The following is a 20,394-nucleotide window of genomic DNA, read 5'->3' as shown; positions in this document are numbered from 1 at the left end:
AATAAATGTACCCATTTTATCTTTAATGAGGATTTGTACCTATTTTATTAGCTTTAATATCACTTTTTCTTGAAGTTGTAAAATAATCTTTCAAATAAACTTATTGAAAGATCGTCTCTCAGAAGACCTACTGATTCAAGATATTTGCCTTCACCGCAAGACGACCCTATATAATAGGCAATCTTCAAGCTTATGGTGATTAACTGATCATAAATTCATAATTATTACTCCATAGTCCGTAATCCGTATTATTATTACAACTATATTATGAACATTCTGCATATGAAATTCTGGTGAGACTTTAGATCATTTCGTACCACATAACAAAATTTTATCTCCTACCTTAGAACGGTACCAATTCAACTTTGACTAGCTGGTATTCATGAATCATGGCTATAAACCATCAACATTAAAACTGCCTTTGCGGTTTTATTTGCGGCAAAAGAGAGAGTATCTACTATCTACACGTGAATGCAATTATGATTGGATCGATAGTAAATCTCGATTTCAGTTTAATTCCCACATTCAGACATTATGACTTAATAATAATCTCAACGATGAATTGTAGAAGCAACCGATATTGCCTCAAAATACAAATACAAATGCAACCAAAACTTATAATAACTTGGCGACAATTTCGTAGGTGCGACTGTCACGATTCAAAATTATACTTTGATTGGCCGATTTGCTAATACTTACAATTGCTTGAACAGAAGCTGAAAATTGGCATTCAGTCTTCAACAAAAGACTCGTTTCACATTGAATTGAAGCTAGTTAAACCACTTGTTTTTTTGGTTGAAAAATATCCCACTGAATATGGTTGCTAATGTTTCTACTAGTCTCCATCATAGACTGTCCACTATCATAAATAACATCACAAATTCTTATTTAAAACGGTACTATCTGTCTCAAGCTTAATACGAATCAAGTATCATACCACTTATGTGTGGATAAGATAAAAGCCGAATACATATGAAAAAACAATATATTTGTCTTATATACAGAAGTGGTAACACTACAAGAATTCTGATATCACTTAATTCTTCTAATGTATGATATTTGACCCGTTTTAAGCGAGACTTAATACTGAACATATTATCACCAGATTAGATTGGTGGAACGTGATACTTTACCAACTGTCTATTCTCCTAAATTAAACACGATAATCCTTATAAAATTGATTTTAGACAATCACTAGCAATTAAACAAATTTTCATTTAAATTAAATTGATGAGAAAGTTAACAATGCATGAGCCTATATTTTGGACGGTAATGAACCATTGTTAAACTAATTCTTTATCGAGTTATGTATCGGTTTAAGTAAATATCAGATCATAGGTCGGTTTTGGGACAAAAAGACGTGTATCGTAGCTCAATGGCAATTACTCCCAACACGATTCAAACCCTAGTCACCTGGCAACATACCTACGTCTCCTACCAAATGCGCTACAACAACTACATGCTTATAATCTATACTTCAAATAAAATATTTCTGGAATTTCATAGTGAGCACTTGTCCACCCCCAGGTAGTACAGGCACCCCTTAAATCCGCCCCTATCATAGCTTGTGATGTTTCTGTCTCCATATTGAAGTAGTACATTTCTATTTATGAATGCAATTCCAGTTCTTATATCTTTTGGGTTTTTAGAGTCTTCCCTTGACCGCAAAATGTCAATGTCACTCAAAATCATGCATTAATAATTGTAGGCCTATATACGTAGTTTTTTTTTCCTTCTTATGAATAATTTTCCGTTGAAAAGTCAGATAGGATTTTAGAGCACTTGTTACACCTATATCAGGATGACTATTCCGTATTCCCTGATTACACGTGAATTCAAGTAACCTCGGACACTATTAATTATGGACATAACTCATGGAGTATACGTTACATTTACGAGTTCAGATCCTATGTTTTACTTTTTTTTATTTTTTATTATCTTTGGTCTCATTGTCTTTGTGTTTATAACACATCGTCGCTCACATATTAGAAAGGGTAATTATTTTTGTTATACTAAAGATACTCCCTCCCATCCAAACCAAAGGTAACACTTACCTTATTCGGACCATCCAAACCAAACTACCCATTCCTTATTTGGTAAAAAACATGACTAAAGACCCCTCATACACCCTTATTATTTACAGAAAATCGCCATCATATTTTGTACCTCCTTTAATTAAATTCTGAGTGGTCTCTTTTTAATTCCAATATTACCCTTACTTTTTCTCCATTTTCTTAAAACTTGTACTCCCTCTCATGTTACCTTTGGTTTGGATGGAAGGGAGTATGTCGTAGGGAAGGATAATAGAACAGACAATCCGCTCTCCCCATATTAGAAATTAAACTCAAAATGTCATCTATCATAAATTCAGAGATAAAACAATCTACAAAAGTGTGAGTGCATCTTATGTTTAGTGTTGTACGTCTTTGCATATTTCTTCCGCCAATATCTTACAACATGTTAAGGCTGAATTATTGGTGTATCAATTCATGTTGTATAGTAACGTAGACTTATCAATGAAAATACCTTTGCAATGACCGCAAATCAACCATACACATAATGATGTAAACCGAAACAAATAGAAACAAAACCATACGAAAGTGAAATTTTGGGGGGCGAATTGGCAAATGATATAAGGTACACTCGAATAAAAATCCAAAAAATTCATCTGAAAAAAATCAAAAATTACATCCGTCGGAGAGGGAGCGCTTCTGCTAATCCTCCTAGTTCCACCATTGTAGATAGGATAAACGTGAAATAGAGCAAGTTTAACATTGCTACCACATTAGTGGTTGGTGTTACTGTCCAATGGATAAAAACCATACAATATAATCTTCTTCCACTAGAAACCCAAAATCTTTGCTCGCAAGTCGCAACATGGAACCGGGAGCTACTTCTGTTACCTAGCTAGACATAGTTGACCTATACTTGATACTTCCTGCCAATCAAGGCCGCAAAATCTAACGGTTCTGCATGCTTTTATTAATTTTTTAATCGACTATGGATATACTAGTCATGTAGACAATGAATGAAGACCGCAAAAATCTAACGGTTTCGTAATTCAAATCGGATTAAATCGAATCCAGATCATTCGAGTAAATCTTAGTTTTGATTTTCAGTCGGCTCATTTCAGTTAGTCATTTTAAGCAATTTCTACTCATTTGGGTCATGTATGGATTAAGTCGGCTCAATATCTAATTCACAAATAAGATCCTACAACTAATTGTATATTAGCATTATACAACTGGCTCATTTATGTATATTTAACTGAAGCCTAATCTAATATTTGTTAAACAAAGCACTATCTCTTTCTCCAAATCTCAGTGTAACCAAACGATTATTGCAAAACCCCCCTCTAAACCTCTCTTAAATGATAAAACTCCATTGTTCTCTAATGTGGAAGACTTTCATACTCGTTTAAGTCCAACCTTTTTCGATTTTTCAGCTTCAATGTCTATGAACTCGTAAATTAAATTCACATGAAGAATACGAACTATTATGAAAAGAATATGAGCTATTATAATAAGAATACGAGTTTAAACTTAATTGTAATGTACTTTCGAAAATACAAGCTATTATGAAAAAAATACGAGCTTTTATGAAAAGAATGCGAGTTTAAACTTAATTGTAATATACTTTCAAAAATCTGAGCTAATATGAAAAGAATACGGGCTATTATGAAAATAATACAAGCTTAAACTTAATTGTAATGTACTTTCAAAAATATGAGCTAATATGAAAAGAATACGAGTTTAAACTTTCAAGAATACAGATGTAATTTCTAATTGTTTTTCCAAAGCCATTGATTATGAATTAAATGTTCCAATTTTCATTGAAATTTCATGCTCCTTTGATGTTCATATTCCATTGATGATGATGATGATGATGATGATTGAGATAGATGGCAATGGTTTAATGGAATCTAAATAAAAAATCAATGAGAAAACTTATAAAGAGATTTTTTATGGAAAAAATAAAATTCTTTAATTTAGGTTAATGTATTCAGTTGATATTAGTTAGATGTTTTCAGATTTAGCTATCTTTCGAATACATCAAATTTGGCTCAATTTTGGTTCGACCTGGATTGAATTAAGTCGAAATACTATTTAGTTTACTTATAACGAATAGTCGATGAACTATCAACCCAGATGCTTTCGATCAATTTTTCGGATTCATATCTACAATATATTTCATTTCTTTTAGAAAATCTTCAACTTTTAATTTGTACTCTGAATTTATACATGAATATAAAAGTAGAATTACTATAAAATCTTTTATTCTTCACACAGACTTGTGAGTGACCATCTCATTTAGACATGTCAAAATTTGACCCGACCCGACCCAATTCGTTTTTGCAGGGTCAAGACCCGAAAGTTTCGACCAGAACCCGAAATGACCCGTTATTTTAGGGTCGAGACCCGATCCGAACGGGTCGACCCGTTGGGTCAAAGGTAAATCAACAATTTTATTAAAATAATAATATTTATATATTATATTTGAAAAAATAATTATTTAAAATTACAAACACAATCAAAAAGTCAATTTTATATAAATTTTACTCCCTCCATTCAACTCCACTTTGCAAGTATTCATTTTTCGCCCATTGAACTCCACTTTACATGTTTTCTTATTTGGCTAAGAAAATGACCATTCTATCTTTATTGAAAATTTATATTTACAAAAAAAATGTCCTCCATACCCCCACACTAATCCACCATAAAACTCCACCATTATATTTTTTGAATATTTTTAACCTCTTCATTCTCTTTCCCTATGTACTTATAATAGTTTTTTAAATCCGCTCCTTAATATTAAACCTGACAAACAGATCGGGTCGTGTCGGGTTCGTGTCCGTGTCACATGTAAACGGGTCACAAACCCTCTAACCCAAACCCGACCCAATTAAATATCGTGCCGTGTTCGTGTTGACCCACTTACATAAATAGGCATCAAGCCTCAACCCTAACCCGTTAATTTCGTCTCGGATTCGTGTCGTGTTTTCGTGTCATGTCCATATTTAGAAAGTTTAAGTAGATTTATGTGATGGAGGATCAAGAAAAATCAGGATTAATATGGTAAACAGGTCATTCGTGTCAGGTTCGTGTTTAGAGAGCTCAACCCAAAACCAACCCAATTAAATATCGTGTCGTGTTCGTATCAACCCACCTACATAAATGGGTCATTAAGCCTCAACCCAAACCCATTAATTTCGTGTCGGATTCGTGTCGTGTTTTCGTCTCGTGTCATTGTTTGCCAGCTCTACTTAATACCCGTGCAAAAAGCAAACTTGCAAACTGGAGTTGAATAGAGGGAGTAAAATATTTAATAATAAAATATTTATTAAAAAACTTTATTTTAATAATTATGTCAACATAATTAATGTAAACATAGAATATGATTAAAATATTAATTTTAAATATGTTTTACATTTTTAATAAATATTTTTTGGATTAAAAAAAGTTAAAAAAAGGCGTTAGAAATTATTTCTTGACCCGTTGTAATACTCCGTAATTTCATAAGTAGTTATATGACTAATTTATGTAATTCAAATAATTAATTAATAATAATCGCATTTATAATAATAATTGCAATAAGACGGTAATTAAATAAATAAGATAAATAAGCAAAGACGGAGTTGGGCTTGAGCTTTGGGTTGTGTGCTATAGTTATGTGGAAAGATTTTATTGGCCTGGTATGAGTATTGGTCGGGAATTGTATCGAGAATTTTAATAATCGTAATAATAGTAATAGTAATAGTAATAGTAATAGTAATAGTAATAGTAATAGTAATAGTAATAGTAATAGTAATAGTAATAGTAATAGTAATTACAATAATACTAATAATAATCGTATTTGTATAATAATAGTAGTAATATGGTAATTATATAGTTTCCTAATTGTTTCCTTATACCCTATAACCTACCTATATAAATAGATCATAAAACACAAATAATTCACATAAGAGAAAAGAGAAGGAAGAACTAGCTAGGAGATCGTCGCAAGGTAATTTTCTAATCGTCTCATAACATACTCGTCTTAAGACTAATATAACTTGTTAATTAGACCGCCTCTAGTCTAGGTAGGACCGTGAACCACCAGAGAGTAGTCGGACCCACGTCAGACCGTCGTTGACCGTCGGGAAGGGGGGGTTTGACGGGCGTTTATAGTGGTGTTTGTTGGAGTTAAACCATGAATGTTACACGGTTTTTGACTCTATTTCGACTGAGTTGGACCTGACCAAGGTTAGGGTTGAATACTGGTGGTGGGTCGACCGTCGGAGGAGACCAGGGGTGGTGAAAGGCGGTGCCTTCCGATGATGGTGGCCGAAATTTCGAAGGTGAGAGCTTAGGTCGTGTTTACGAGTAAAACTCAGATTTACACCCCTTTCCCTGACTCGTTTGACTCGAACCCGGGTTGGTTGAGACCGTGGAGGAGGGCCGATCATAGTGGTGGCGCTAGGGTGGTTAAAGGTTGCTCTTGCTGCGGGGGGTTGCCGGAGTTACGCGAAACAGGGGATTTTTGGTGACCGTCTTAAGACGATAACCGTGTTCTTGGTAGTTGCTACGACGGGAAGAGGGAGCCACCTCTGGAACCACCGTGAGTAAGAGGTGACGATGGTGGTGGTCAGAGGTGGTGTGGGGCTCCGTGGTGGCCGTGGTATGGGGGTGATGTACGGGTTGTCTGAGTTGTTGTTGGTATTGCTTTTTGTTGTTAGTTGGTTAGGGCATGAGTTGGGGGATTCGTGTGTAGGTTTTTGTGGGGGCTGGTCAGAGCTGTGGTCCACCAGGGTTGGGTGGTCCATGGTGGTGGTCCATGGTGGTGCTTATGGCTGGTGGTGGTCGTGTGTGTTGGTGTTAAAAGGTGGGAGTTGAGGGTAATCTGAACACGGCTTACACCGTGTGTTCATGAGAGGAGTGTTTAGGTGATTTTAACGTGGATAAAAAGGGTTTTATTATAATGGCTTAAGACGGGTTTTAATAATTAATGAATGAGTAACAATAATCTAAGTAATATAATTAAGGATAATTAAATCAATTGGTTATGAATAATTAGTAATTGTAAATAATTATTTATGATTAGGTGACGGTATTGTTGAGAAGCTTATGTGGATTTCTACTTATTGGATTGCCTAATTGGAGTGCTTGCTTTCGAGGTAGGATAACTACTCAACTCGTCTTATCTTTGTTGGTTTGTGGAATTTATAAAAGTAATGAGCAGTTGGATGGATTAATTGATGTGGATTACATATTGTTGGATTGTTTATTGTTGGATTATTTATATTGGAAATTCGGTTGCATTGGATACCTCAGCCTCGTGTCTGAGATGATTTTTATGTTGGCATGGCGTATAATTATATTGAATACCTCAACTTCGGTTGAGATGGTGAATACCTCAACTTCGGTTGGGATAGTGAATACCTCAGCTTCGGTTGGGATGGTGAATACTTCAACTTCGGTTGGAATGATGAATATCCCGGGCCAGGGATTGTCGGGATGAATGGGTGTTTTGGGTGATGAGCTCAGTTGTATTTGCATTATATATCATATCATTTCACCTTGTATTGTTGTTGGTTATTGTTACTCAACCTCGTGGTTGACAGTGTATTCGTGAACACCTGTGATAAACCGTAATGGGGAGCAAATTTGACAGGTACTAAAGATTAGCCGACTTAGGTGCTTATGGGAATGCGTGAGGACTTGGCTAGTCTACCTAGAAGTCTAGACCACATAGATTGTTTAATCACTTATTTATTTCCGCTGTGAGTTGTACTTTAATTTATATTAATTTTTATTTTGGTTAAGTTGTAATAAACATGTAATTGTTAAATTTTTATTTAAAGTACTTTGATTTGTTGTACTATGTTATTCACTACCTCGGAATACCGAGATGGTAACAGTCCTATTTATTTGGGAATGTCTTGCTAAAGGCTCTTAAATAAATAGGGGTGTTACAAAGTGGTATCAGAACCAGGTTGATCCTCAGGCCTAACCAAAGAATTTACTAAAGAATTTAAAATGTGTCTAATAAAATGAACCAGGGTAGAAACTGTTAGGAGCCCTTTTGGCTTAGGATGAGAAGGTACCCTCACTCCGAACCTCGGCCCTTCCAGTATTGAACCGGTTACCTTGAGAGATATTGAAGAGTGGGGTAATTTAAACTGAACGTTGTTTATTTTCTTAGGAGTCATGGTTGCGTTGGATGTGTATTGTTTTCATTGATGACCGAGGTTACGGGACGTAACCTTAATTTTAAGGAGGATGGAATTGATGAAATGAGGATTTGATGTTGAATTATTTTGATCATGAGCATGAAAGTAATTTTAAATTAATATTGATTATGTGGTTGGACGTTGTGTGATAGTAGTATCATGTCTAGTGATATGTGGTTATGTGAATCCCAAAACCATGCTATTTACAATATATTATGAAATGATTAAACTTGTGGTATGAATACTTAAGAGTAGATACTAGTCGTGTGTGAAAGTTTGATGAGCAAGTTGTGTTGATACAAGTATATGAGGGTGTTAATGAGGGCTTGTGACCTAGAAAAAAGGAATGTAGAAGCTGAACCTTGTTTGTCAGATTTTACCCCTATTTGATTTAGTTGCCGTTTAACCTCTGTTTATCGTCTGAGATTGAAATTTTTATGAGTGATAACCCAGTGAGTTAGATTTCCAATGTCGGTGGTCTCATGGTTAAAAGTTTTACGGTTTGAGATAAATAAATATTTTAGTGGACAGTGGTCAGAATGTTTTCGACAAACGATTTTGTAAAATTTCTCATTTAATTTGTACTTAATATTTTTGCCTAATTCCAACTCCACTGTTTAAACGATTCATATATGTTTTCAAATTGAAAAGCCACGTTGCAAGATAATATTTTGATATTTAATGGTGATTTTTACAAGTTGACTCAAGTTTTTGACAAATTACTGATTGGTTTTTGTTTGGACCAACTGGATTGTAAAAATCTTTATAAAATGGTTGGATGAGATTTGAGTTCGATTCTTTTTCTAATGTTTTGAAACTCTTTATATTTTTTGAAAAGTATAAAAACTCAACGTAGAATGTATCGGTTATTTAATGGTGATTTTTGAAAGTTACAGCTTGACTTTGATTTTTGAAAACGCGAGTTTTACCAAAAGTTCAATATAAATGCTTTATTGATTCTTAACCTATGATCGTTGAGAGGTTTAGGGTTTTATCATTTAAAGTATTTAAGTTGTTAGTAATTTTAATAAGGTAGTAGTAGTTCCGAATGTTCGTGACGAAGTTTATTTTTAAGGAGGTAGAATGTGACACCTCATGTTTTGAGTTTATTTTGAGATACATTTCCATGTGTTAACTTTATGTTGTGATGCATTTTGATAATTTGAGATACCTTGATAATAATAAATGATTAATTATGTTGCAATGATCATAAGTTGGAATGGTACTCGGTTGTATGGATGTTATAGAGGTTTTGTAGTATTTCTGGGTGAACTTCGGGACAAAGTTCATTTTAAGTGGGGAAGACTATAATACTCCGTAATTTCATAAGTAGTTATATGACTAATTTATGTAATTCAAATAATTAATTAATAATAATCGCATTTATAATAATAATTGTAATAAGACGGTAATTAAATAAATAAGGTAAATAAGCAAAGACGGAGTTGGGTTGAGCTTTGGGCTGTGTGCTATAGTTATATGGACAGATTTTATTGGCCTAGTATGAGTATAGGTCGGAAATTGTATAGAGAAGAAGAAGAAGAAGAAGAAGAAGAAGAAGAAGAAGAAGAAGAAGAAGAAGAAGAAGAAGAAGAAGAAGAAGAAGAAGAAGAAGAAGAAGAAGAAGAAGAATCGTATTTGTATAATAGTAGTAATATGGTAATTATATAGTTTCCTAATTGTTTCCTTATACTCTATAACCTACCTATATAAATAGATCATAAAACACAAATAATTCACAGAAGAGAAAAGAGAAGGAAGAGCTAGGAGATCGTCGCAAGGTAATTTTCTAATCGTCTCATAACATACTCGTCTTAAAACTAATATAACTTGTTAATTAGACCGCCTCTAGTCTAGGTAGGACCGTGACCTTGACCGTGAACCACCAGGGAGTAGCCGGACCCACCGCCGTTGACCGCCTGGAAGGGGGGATTGACGGGCGTTTATAGTGGTGTTTGTTGGAGTTAAACCATTCTCATGAATGTTACACGGTTTTTGACCCTACTTCGACTGAGTTGGACCTGACCTGGGTTAGGGTTGGTTCCTGGTGGTGGGTCGACTGTCGGGGGAGACCAGGGGTGGTGAAAGGCGGTGCCTTGCGGTGATGGTGGCCGGAATTTCGAAGGTGAGAGCTTAGGTCGTGTTTACGAGTAAAACTCAGATTTACACCCCTTATCGTGACTCGTTTGACTCGAACCCAGATTGGTTGGGACCGTGGAGGAGGGTCGACCATAGTGGTGGCGCTATGGTGGTTAGAGGTTGCTCTTGCTGCGGGGGGTTGCCGGAGTTACGCGAAACAGGGGATTTTTGGTGACCGTCTTAAGACGATAATCGTGGTCTTGGTAGTTGCTACGACGGGAAGAGGGAGCCACCTCTGGAACCACCGTGAGTCAGAGGTGACAATGGTGGTGCTTAAAGGTGGTGTAGGGTTCCGTGGTGGCCGTGGTATGGGGGGTGATGTACGGGTTGTGTGAGTTGTTGTTGGTATTGCTTGTTTTTGTTAGTTGGTTAGGGCATGTGTTGGGGGACTCGTGTGTAGGTTGTTGTGGGGGTTGATCAGAGCCGTGATCCACTAGGGTTGGGTGTGACATGGTGGTGGTCCATGGTGGTGCTTATGGCTGGTGGTGGCCGTGTGTGTTGGTGTTAAAAGGTGGGAGTTTGAGGGTAATCTAAACACGGCTTACACCGTTGTGTTCATGAGAGGAGTGTTTGGGTGATTTTAACGTGGATAAAAAGGGTTTTATTATAATGAATGAGTACAATAATCTAAGTAATATAATTAAAGATAATTAAATCAATTGGTTATGAATAATTAGTAATTATAAATAAATATTTATGATTAGGTGACGTTGTTGTTGAGAAGCTTATTTGGATTTCTACTTATTGGATTACGTAATTGGAGTGCTTGCTTTCGAGGTAGGATAACTACTCAACTCATCTTATCTTTGTTGGTTTGTGGAATTTATAAAAGTATTGAGGAATTGGATGGATTAATTGATGTGGATTACATATTGTTGGATTGTTTATTGTTGGATTATTTATATTTGGATTTCGGTTGCATTGGATACCTCAGCCTTGTGTCTGAGATGATTTTTATGTTGGCATGGCGTATAATTATATTGAATACCTCAACTTCGGTTGAGATGGTGAATACTTCAACTTCGGTTGGGATGGTGAATACCTCAACTTCGGTTGAGATGGTGAATACTTCAACTTCGGTTGGAATGATGAATATCCCGGGCCAGGGATTGGCGGGATGAACGGGTGTTTCGGGTGATGAGCTCAGTTGTATTTGCATTATATATCATATCATTTCACCTTGTATTGTTGTTGGTTATTTCTACTCAACCTCGTGGTTGACAGTGTATTCGTGAACACCTGTGATAAACCATAATTGGGAGCAGATTTGACAAGTACTAAAGATTAGCTGACTTGGGAGCTTATGGGAATGAGTGAGGACTTGGCCAGTCTACCTAAAAGTCTAGACCACATAGATTGTTTAATCACTTATTTATTTCCGCTGCGAGTTGTACTTTAATTTATATTAAGTTTTATTTTGGTTATGTTGTAATAAACATGTAATCGCTAAATTTTTATTTAAAGTACTTTGGTTTGTTGTACTTTGTTATTCACTACCTCGGAAAACCGAGATGGTAACAGTCCTATTTATTTGGGAATGCCTTGCTAAAGGCTTCTAAATAAATGGGGGTGTTACACCCGTATTCTGACCATAACTCGACCCGTGACCCGACCCGCCTGACCCGTTTGACAGGTCTAATCTCATTTTCTAAGTGTGGGAAAACTTAATAGGGGTTATAAATTCATACTTCCTCTCATCCAAACCAAAGGTAACAGTTGTTTTATCACACTTGTCGAGACACGTTTTGTAACGCGAATATCTTTAGTTACACATTATTAAAAATTATAAAAATTTGATATTTTTATAACATTTATTATGATAAATCAAACAAGATCTCACATGACAATATTTTGTCTTAAAGATAAAGAATAATATCAAAAATTCTCTACAACCATGAATAGTGCCAAAAAGCAAGTCTTACCTTTGGTTTGGATGGGATGAAGTATAACGTATCGAATAGTGAAAGGTATTTATAAAACAAATTGCTTAATCCTATTAAGCCTATAGTTACTCTTTCTCCAATATATGTGAGAAGTATTATAATGAAAGGGGAACTATAGGCTGAATAGGAAGGAATATTTACTCCCTCCTATTCACCATTTTATTCCCTATATCCTTAAACAGATTATTCAGGTTTTCTTCCCTATTTTCTTATTTGGACATATAATGTTCATAAATTGACATAACTACCCCTTGTGAACATGGACCACCTACACGCCAAACCGATCCGTCGGACGTATAGCGGTCTTTTGAAAGCCACGCTCGGCGGCGTAAAAATGCTTTCGACCGGATCGTTTTAGATCGGTCGGTTTCGTCTCGGTAAGGGTCTCGAAACGATTAGAGATGTTCGGAGTCGCCACCAAGCATTTGTGGGATGCCTGGAACCCGTTCGAAATCCACTTTATACCTCGGTCAAATCGAAGCACAAAGCAGCGTTTGACATAGGTACTAAAGATAAGGAAATCGTCCCTCTTTAGCATCCTATCTCTAAAATGACTCTCGTACGCCCTGGATAAGGTCGTCCACTATCCAAAGTTTCTGAGTAAGAGGTGAAGATACGTATTGGGAAGCCCTTTAATCAGACACCCAATCCCGCCCGCGTTAGCGGCCTCTACTGATCGATCTTGGTTGGTTGAATGCAAAAGTTGATAAAACGGTTTAAATGCATGAATGCGCATCCAATAATTTAAACCTAACATGTAAGAGCTTTCTAAGTCGGTTGATTTAATCCAAGTATAAAGTATAAGATGTCGAGTTGGATTAAGGATTGATTTGCATGCAAGACGGGAATTAAACATCCATTTACCGTTTTAGGTTTAAGGTGCATAACGTGATCCATTTGTCTTAGTAAAGTGTTTTGCAAATACGATTTCGAATAGTCATCTGATCCGTCCTATATCCGGGCTAACCGGAGTCGGGATCGTCCTAGACTAATGCTGGAAGGGAACAGACCCTGTACCAGACGACTATATGAGGCGCGAGCCAGCCGGCGGTGTAAGGAGCCTCTTCCTGGTTTTGAAGATGAAAAATGGAGGGCCCGTTTAGGCGCGGGTTAGCCCACGGTTTATGTGTCGTGTTCTGACCTTTTAGAAAACGTTATAAAACGTGTTGAAAATGGGTATTTGAACCCGGTTTGATTTGAAGGGGTCGTTTAGACCGCGTTTGTTAATTTGAAGAACTAGACTCGAATAATCATCATTATTTGGATAACATTCGGTGTCGGATTCGATTTGGCAAACTTGACATGAATAGTTTTGAAAGTAATTATGGACTAATTGTTTTAAGTCCATTTGAATGTAACTAGTCGATACTTGATGTGACCATAATTAGAGCATATTTAGTCCCCGAATTAGCCATATTCCCATGCTTTTTAGTGCATATTTGGGTCATTTATTGTCTTTAGTCCTTTGTTTTGCATATTCTTTGAGGTTTTGTTTCCTTGGTAGGAAAGGAGTGCAAACCTTGCATTTTCATGGCAAAATGAAGCTAAATTGATTGAACTCAATGACTAAGCATCAAAGAGAAGACAAGATTAGAAGGCCTTTGTACATACTATAGTAGATGGGCAATGATGAGAAAAGATCCTTGCATCCCCGAGGAAATCCTCAAGGATTTTATGAAGGGAAAGGAAGAAAAGAAGAAAGGAAGAAGCTGTAAGACAATCCGAGCGGATTGCCCACTATCCGCCCGTCCAAGAGGTGCAATCCGAGCGTCTTCCCCAGATGGACGCCCGTCCAGAAACGCCACAATCCGCCCGTCCACCCCTCGAATCCGCTCGTCCAAAACGCCCACAATCCGCCCGTCCCGTGCCCCGGACGCTCGGATTGTGTGTCAGCTATTTCATCTTCTACTTTTTTTATGAAGGATGCGCATATTTTTCTAAGACCGGCAAAACAGAGACCGGAGTCTCCCTTGAGACCGGCGATTCCTCAAGGACTTAATCGTCATTTAAGCCCTTAGTAAACCCTAATTTATGTAACTAATCCCCACTATAAATACCCCATTAGGCTAATTAGATTATGATGTTTTTCTTAGCAATCTCTAGTGTAGTTTATATCAATCAAATCTCTCTTTAATCTTGTAATCAACATTTAATCAAGTTTTAATACAAATTTCATTTCCTTAATCTCTCTTTGGTTCATCTTTCATTTTGGGTAATTGAAGATTATTTGGGTTATTATTGGGAGATTGACAACCTTCCAATCAATCATCAAGTACTTCTATTATTCTTTGCTTTATTATTGGAATCATTAGTAGGTATAATTCTCTTAATCCCTTTTTAATTATTGTTAATTATCTTCATTTATTCATCATGTTTTACTTTGTTGGTGTGATTGACAACCTTGCTAGCATGTTCAACATGATAATAAGTGAGTAGTTTCCTTACCTAGGGTTAATGGGTAATTAGGGGAAACCAACATGGGGGATGATTCATGCTTAAATTAATATGTTTTCATAGTTTATTTGCTTGCTTGTTGTGATCTCAACTTATGCACATGTTATGTTTTATGAAATGCGTGCCTATGAATCCTTGCATTTTTTACCCATGTCCTACCTTTTCAATGAGACTTGTAAGACATAAACCAACTCGAGTCTTATTAGACCATGCATATAGTTGAGTAGGGAAGATTAAGTCGACTTGTAGGTGTTGTACAATCTAATCGATTCGGCTCCGGGACCCAAAATTTCCTAGGATTGTAAGATATAAACCAACTTGATCCATCACAACAATAATTGCTTGCCTATGATTTGAGAATATGTTTGTATGATCAATTCTCATGAATCCCCTATGACCCCATGACACCCTAATGCCTTTTATCAATTGTTTACACCCCTTTTTAATCATCTTGCTTGTTTACTTTTATTGCTATTTAGTTTAGTGATCTTCTACTTCAAACCCCAAATTGTGACACCCTTAGATACCACTAGTTGCAATTGAAAATCTCATCTCAATTCCCGTCCCTTGGGATCCGACCTTTACTTGCCTCTTTACTAATTGTAGAGTTGTTTGTGGAGTTATAAATTGTGTTTTGGTCTAGGTGCTCCTAACGACAAGTACTGAAAACTAAACCTCCAAGTGAGTCCGACCAAAAATGGCGCCGTTGCCGGGGACGGTGTTAACTTGATTTATATTTTCTTATATTGTTATTAGTTGTGTCTTTCTTTGCCTTGGGGAAGTAAAACTCCTCAAGGTTTGTTCTAATTATTTTCAAGTTGTTTGATATTTTGCATGTCTAGAAGATCACAAGGTAACTTGTTACCCTTTAATCACGAAATTGAAAGGACTTTGACAACCAATAGAAGACTTGCTAGGAGAACTTTGAGAGGTATTGGTGAGGTTGTAGATATTCAACCAAACACTATTGAGTTCATCAACCCTTTTGCAAGAGAAGGTGAGGAGAACCCAACACAAAATCCAACACAAAATCAACCCACAATGCCTAAATTTTCATCACATTCCGTACCCACCGAGAAGAACCTACCCAATGGTACTCCCACACCACAACATTTAACCGAAAATTTCATTGCCAAATCCGCCTTTATCCAATTAGTCGAAAGAAGCCAATTTGGGGGGACGCCTAGTGAATACCCTCACTCTCACATGGAGACTTTTTGCGACTATTGTGATGCGATTTCTCAAACCGGTGTAACTCAAGACCAAATTCGATGGGTCTTATTTTCTATTTCTCTAATTGGCACCGCAAAACAATGGTTGAAAGGCCTTGATAAGGCTACTCTCGGAATTGATTCTTGGAAGAAATTGGCTCTAGCTTTCTACAAAAAGTTCTATCCACCGGAAAAGACTAACATGCTAAGAGCTCAAATTACGGGTTTTAAGCAAAGAGATGAAGAATCTTTGTATGAAGCTTGGGAGCGATTCAAGGGAATTTGTCGCTCATGTCCTCATCATGGACTTAGCGAGTGGTTCTTGGTACAACAATTTTGGAACGGTCTTTATGAAGACTCAAGAAACATTCTCAACATGGGATCAAATGGCATGTTCACCGAAGTTGATGACAATCAAACTTGGAATAATATTGAGGAAATGGCGGTCCATAATTCACAATATAGTAGACCTCGCAAGGCTACTAGAGGAGGAAAGCATGAAGTGGACTCTATTACTCAATTGGGTGCTCAACTTAGTGCTCACATTGATACCATTAATTTGAAGTTCGAAAAAGCTATGGCTAGACTTGAAGAAGCCTCAAAATCACCAAAGCAACATGTTAATGCCATGACGGCATCTTCATCAATCCCAAGTGGGATATGTGAGAATTGTGGAACTTTGGGACATGACCAAAGTGAATGTAGGGGAACAAATGAACAAGTGAATGCTTTTCAAGCATACAAGAGTGGTACCCCTTATTCAAACTATTACAATGAAAACACCAAATTCCACCCAAATCTCTCATACAAAAGCCAAAATGTTCAAAACCCTCAACCAACATACACCCCACCTCCCATGAGAAACCAAAATCAAAGATCCTTTTACAACCAAAACCAAGGTTACCAAAATCAAACTCCATACAATCAACAAAATGACCAAGGTTTTGATGTTCAAAAAGCGGTCCTCCAAATGCAAAAGAATCAACAAGAGTTTTTCACTCAAATGCAAAAGGATAGTCAAGCAAAGGAAATCACCATCAACAACATCCTAGCCCACACCAAAATGTTGGAAACCCAATTGACTCAACTAGCATCTTCAAGCTCACAAAGACAAAAGGGGCAATTACCACCTCAAAGTAATCCCCCAAGACATGAAACGGTTAGTGCCATTCACTTGAGAAGTGGTACTAGGTATGAAGCACCGGAGAAGCAAGTTGAGGATAAAATTGTGGAAGCTAGTGACAAAGAAGAAGTTGTGCAAAACTCCAAGGATGGAGAACCATCAAAAGAAGAAATTTCAAAGAAAAATGAAGACAAGGCCATTGTGATTAGACTTCCTTTTCCGAGTCGTCAAGCCAAGCCCAAATTTGATGACCAACTTGGAAAATTTATGGAAATTATGAAGAATTTGGAAGTCTCAATTCCTTTCACGGAATTAATCAATCACGTGCCGGCCTATGCAAAGTACATGAAAGACATCCTTACGAAGAATAAGTCGATCCGGAAGCTTGAGACTATCGCCTTCACTAAGGTGAGTAGTGCAATACTTCAAGGGAGTTCACCTCCAAAACTTAAAGATCCGGGAAGCTTCTCAATACCGTGTACCATTGGCGACACCACGATCAACAAAGCCTTATGTGATCTAGGGGCTAGTGTGAGTGTTATGCCGTACTCGGTGAGTAAAAGGTTAGGGATGGGAGAGCTTAAATGCACCAATATCACACTCCAAATGGCCGATAGATCGACGAAGACACCATTGGGGATATGGGAAGATGTTCCCGTAAGAGTTGGGAAATTTTTCATCCCGGTGGACTTTGTCATTGTTGACATGGAAGAAGACTCCAATATTCTAATCATTCTAGGTAGACCTTTCTTACACACCGCGGGTGCGGTGATAGATGTGAAGCATGGAGAGCTCACTCTAGAAGTGGGAGATGAAAGCATAACTTTCAATCTTGACAAGACCATGAGAGCTCCCCGTTTGCATGAACCATGTTTTATGGTTGATCATTATAGCCGGAAGGATGATAGGAAGAAGTCGGAACTCCAATGGAAGAAGAAAGTCGATGATGCTCCATTCAAAGAGCAAGGAAATTGTAACAAAGAGAGCTTGAAAAGCTCACCAAAGTCAAGCAATGAAGAAGATGGCCTCATTGGCCAAGACAAGAAAGTGGGAGAGTTGTCTCTATCAACTCAAGAGATCTTTAGTGACCAAGTAAATGAAGTTTGTGGTCTTTGGGACGATGAGTTTGAAGGGATTTTCAATCCCTACATTGGTAATGCTATCGATCAAGACCAACATGAAGGACAACAAGTGCAAAGATCTATTGAGGATCTTTATCATAACAATGAACAAGCTTTTGACTACCTCTTCAAGGTGTTGAGTAACATCAACAACACCTTGGACATGCCCCATGACATCTCACTAAGGATGAGAGTTTGGTGGAGTCCTCTCCAAACCACCATTTGTAAATATTTCTAACTCCCTAACTTGCATTTTAATTCTTGCATTGCATTTTTTGTCATTTTTTGGATTTTTATGCTTTGATCAAGATATTTATCATTTTTTGAGAGAAGTGAGGGAGGGACTAATGATTTTATTGATATGTAGTGCTTTAGCTTAGTATGGGGATATCAATTGCCTAGGCTATTCATGCCTTAGTAGTGCTCCTACAATGAAGAACACGGGATTTGAAGAATGAAAATGACACGGGATATGCAAGTCCACGGATGGAACTGAATCCGGGTAGACTAGGAGGAATCTGAGCGTCCTTATGGGGAATCCGCTCGTCTTATGAGAATCCGAGCGTCTATGGGAGAATCCGTCCGTCCAAATGAGCTGCAAAATTGAAAATTTTGGTCTGTTAGAGAATCCGAGCGTCCGAACAGAGAAGACGCTCGTCTGAGAGAATCCGCTCGTCTTTGCAAGAAGACGCTCGTCTTTTTGCCAGTGCAGATTGAGAAAATTCGCTGTAACAGAATCCGCTCGTCTCTAAAGCAATACGCTCGTCCTGAATTGCAGAAATCCACCCGTCTTCACTGAAAGACGCTCGTCTTTAGGCGAGATTTCCTGAACCCAAAATGAGCAGAATCCAAGCGTCCCGAAGGGAATCCGCTCGTCTTCCTCCTGCAGATTCGAAATTTCGGGTGTTTTAAATACCCCTTCCTACATTCATTCATTCATACATACATTCAAAACACTACCCATAAACCCCAAAACCCTCATCCTCTCCATCACCAAAAATAAGATTTCCTCAACCAAATTCAACAAAATCAAATCCAAACTTCCTTACAACAATAATTAATCACTCCTTTTCCAACAATAATCAATCCAAGCACCAAAATCTTCAACCTTTGAGTCGATTTTTGAAATACAAAGGCAAATACTTTCATCTTAAAATCGATTTGGGTATAATTGGAAATTGAAGATTTTCAATCTTTTCTTGGTATAATCATCAATGGCAAGAACTAAAAGGTCAACAAAGGCACCCAAGGCAAAGGCACTCTCAAAAAGGCAACAATGCCTTCAAGCAAAGAAAGCTTCAATGGCTATGGTGGTTGCTAATGCAAACTTGGAAGTTCAACAACAACAAGATCCTCCCTTGGAAGCAACAACAACAACAACAACTCCGGAAATTGCTCAATTATCAAACTATCCGGAGGTAATTTTCATTTCTAACTCCCATAGGGATACATTTGCCAAGTATGCTAAGAAAGTCATTCTACCCACCAAATTCATATGTGAAGATGCCTTGAACAAATTGGGTGTCCTTGAACAAACAAAAGCCTTCTTTGAAGCCATGGGGTTGGGAAAATTGTTTACTACAAGAGAATTGACATACCCCTCCCTTACCTTGGAATTCTTGAGTTCATTGAAAGTGACTAAGGTAGAGACTAGAACATACATCGAGTTTCGCCTTGCCAATGTGAATAGGCGCATCACCTTTGATGTTTTGAGTCAAGCATTAGGTCTTAGTGATACACCATACTATCATAAGATGCCCGAAAAATATGACCCCGCTCCTCTTTGGGAGGCGATTTTCGGGAAGAAATTTGTGAGCTTTCATGCTTGTCGCGCTCTATTAGTCCACCATCCGGGCATTAGAGTGTGGCACAAGGTCATCGGGAATACTATAATTGCAAGAAAAGACAGTAATCACTTTACAAAGCTCGATTTTGTTCACCTTGAGTCGGCCTTAAATGTTGGAAGGGAATTCACTAAGCCTTACAATGCTCTAAGGCTTTTGGTGGAAAGATGGCTCAATGTTGATTGTGGTAAGGAAGGCACCACTTTTATCGTAAATGGAGGTCTAGTTACTCTCTTGGCCAAATACTTTGATCCAAATTTCAACAAGGACAACACCTATGTGGCAATCATAGGGGGTCATCTCATTGACATGGATGCCATGATTAGCAAGTACAAGTGGGTCAAGCATAA

General features: G+C 37.3%; 1 non-coding gene across 1 annotated transcript; it reads right to left on the bottom strand.

Annotated features, from left to right (window-relative positions):
• Positions 1-16,158: 16,158 nt before the first annotated feature.
• LOC141604339 (small nucleolar RNA R71) lies at positions 16,159-16,265 on the bottom strand. The gene has a single exon (XR_012526043.1). It is a non-coding gene; the product is annotated as a small nucleolar RNA R71 (small nucleolar RNA).
• Positions 16,266-20,394: the final 4,129 nt, after the last annotated feature.

This window comes from Silene latifolia, chromosome 9, assembly GCF_048544455.1.
Source record: "Silene latifolia isolate original U9 population chromosome 9, ASM4854445v1, whole genome shotgun sequence".
NCBI lineage: Eukaryota > Viridiplantae > Streptophyta > Magnoliopsida > Caryophyllales > Caryophyllaceae > Silene > Silene latifolia.
This window is presented reverse-complemented; position numbering and strand designations above follow the sequence as displayed.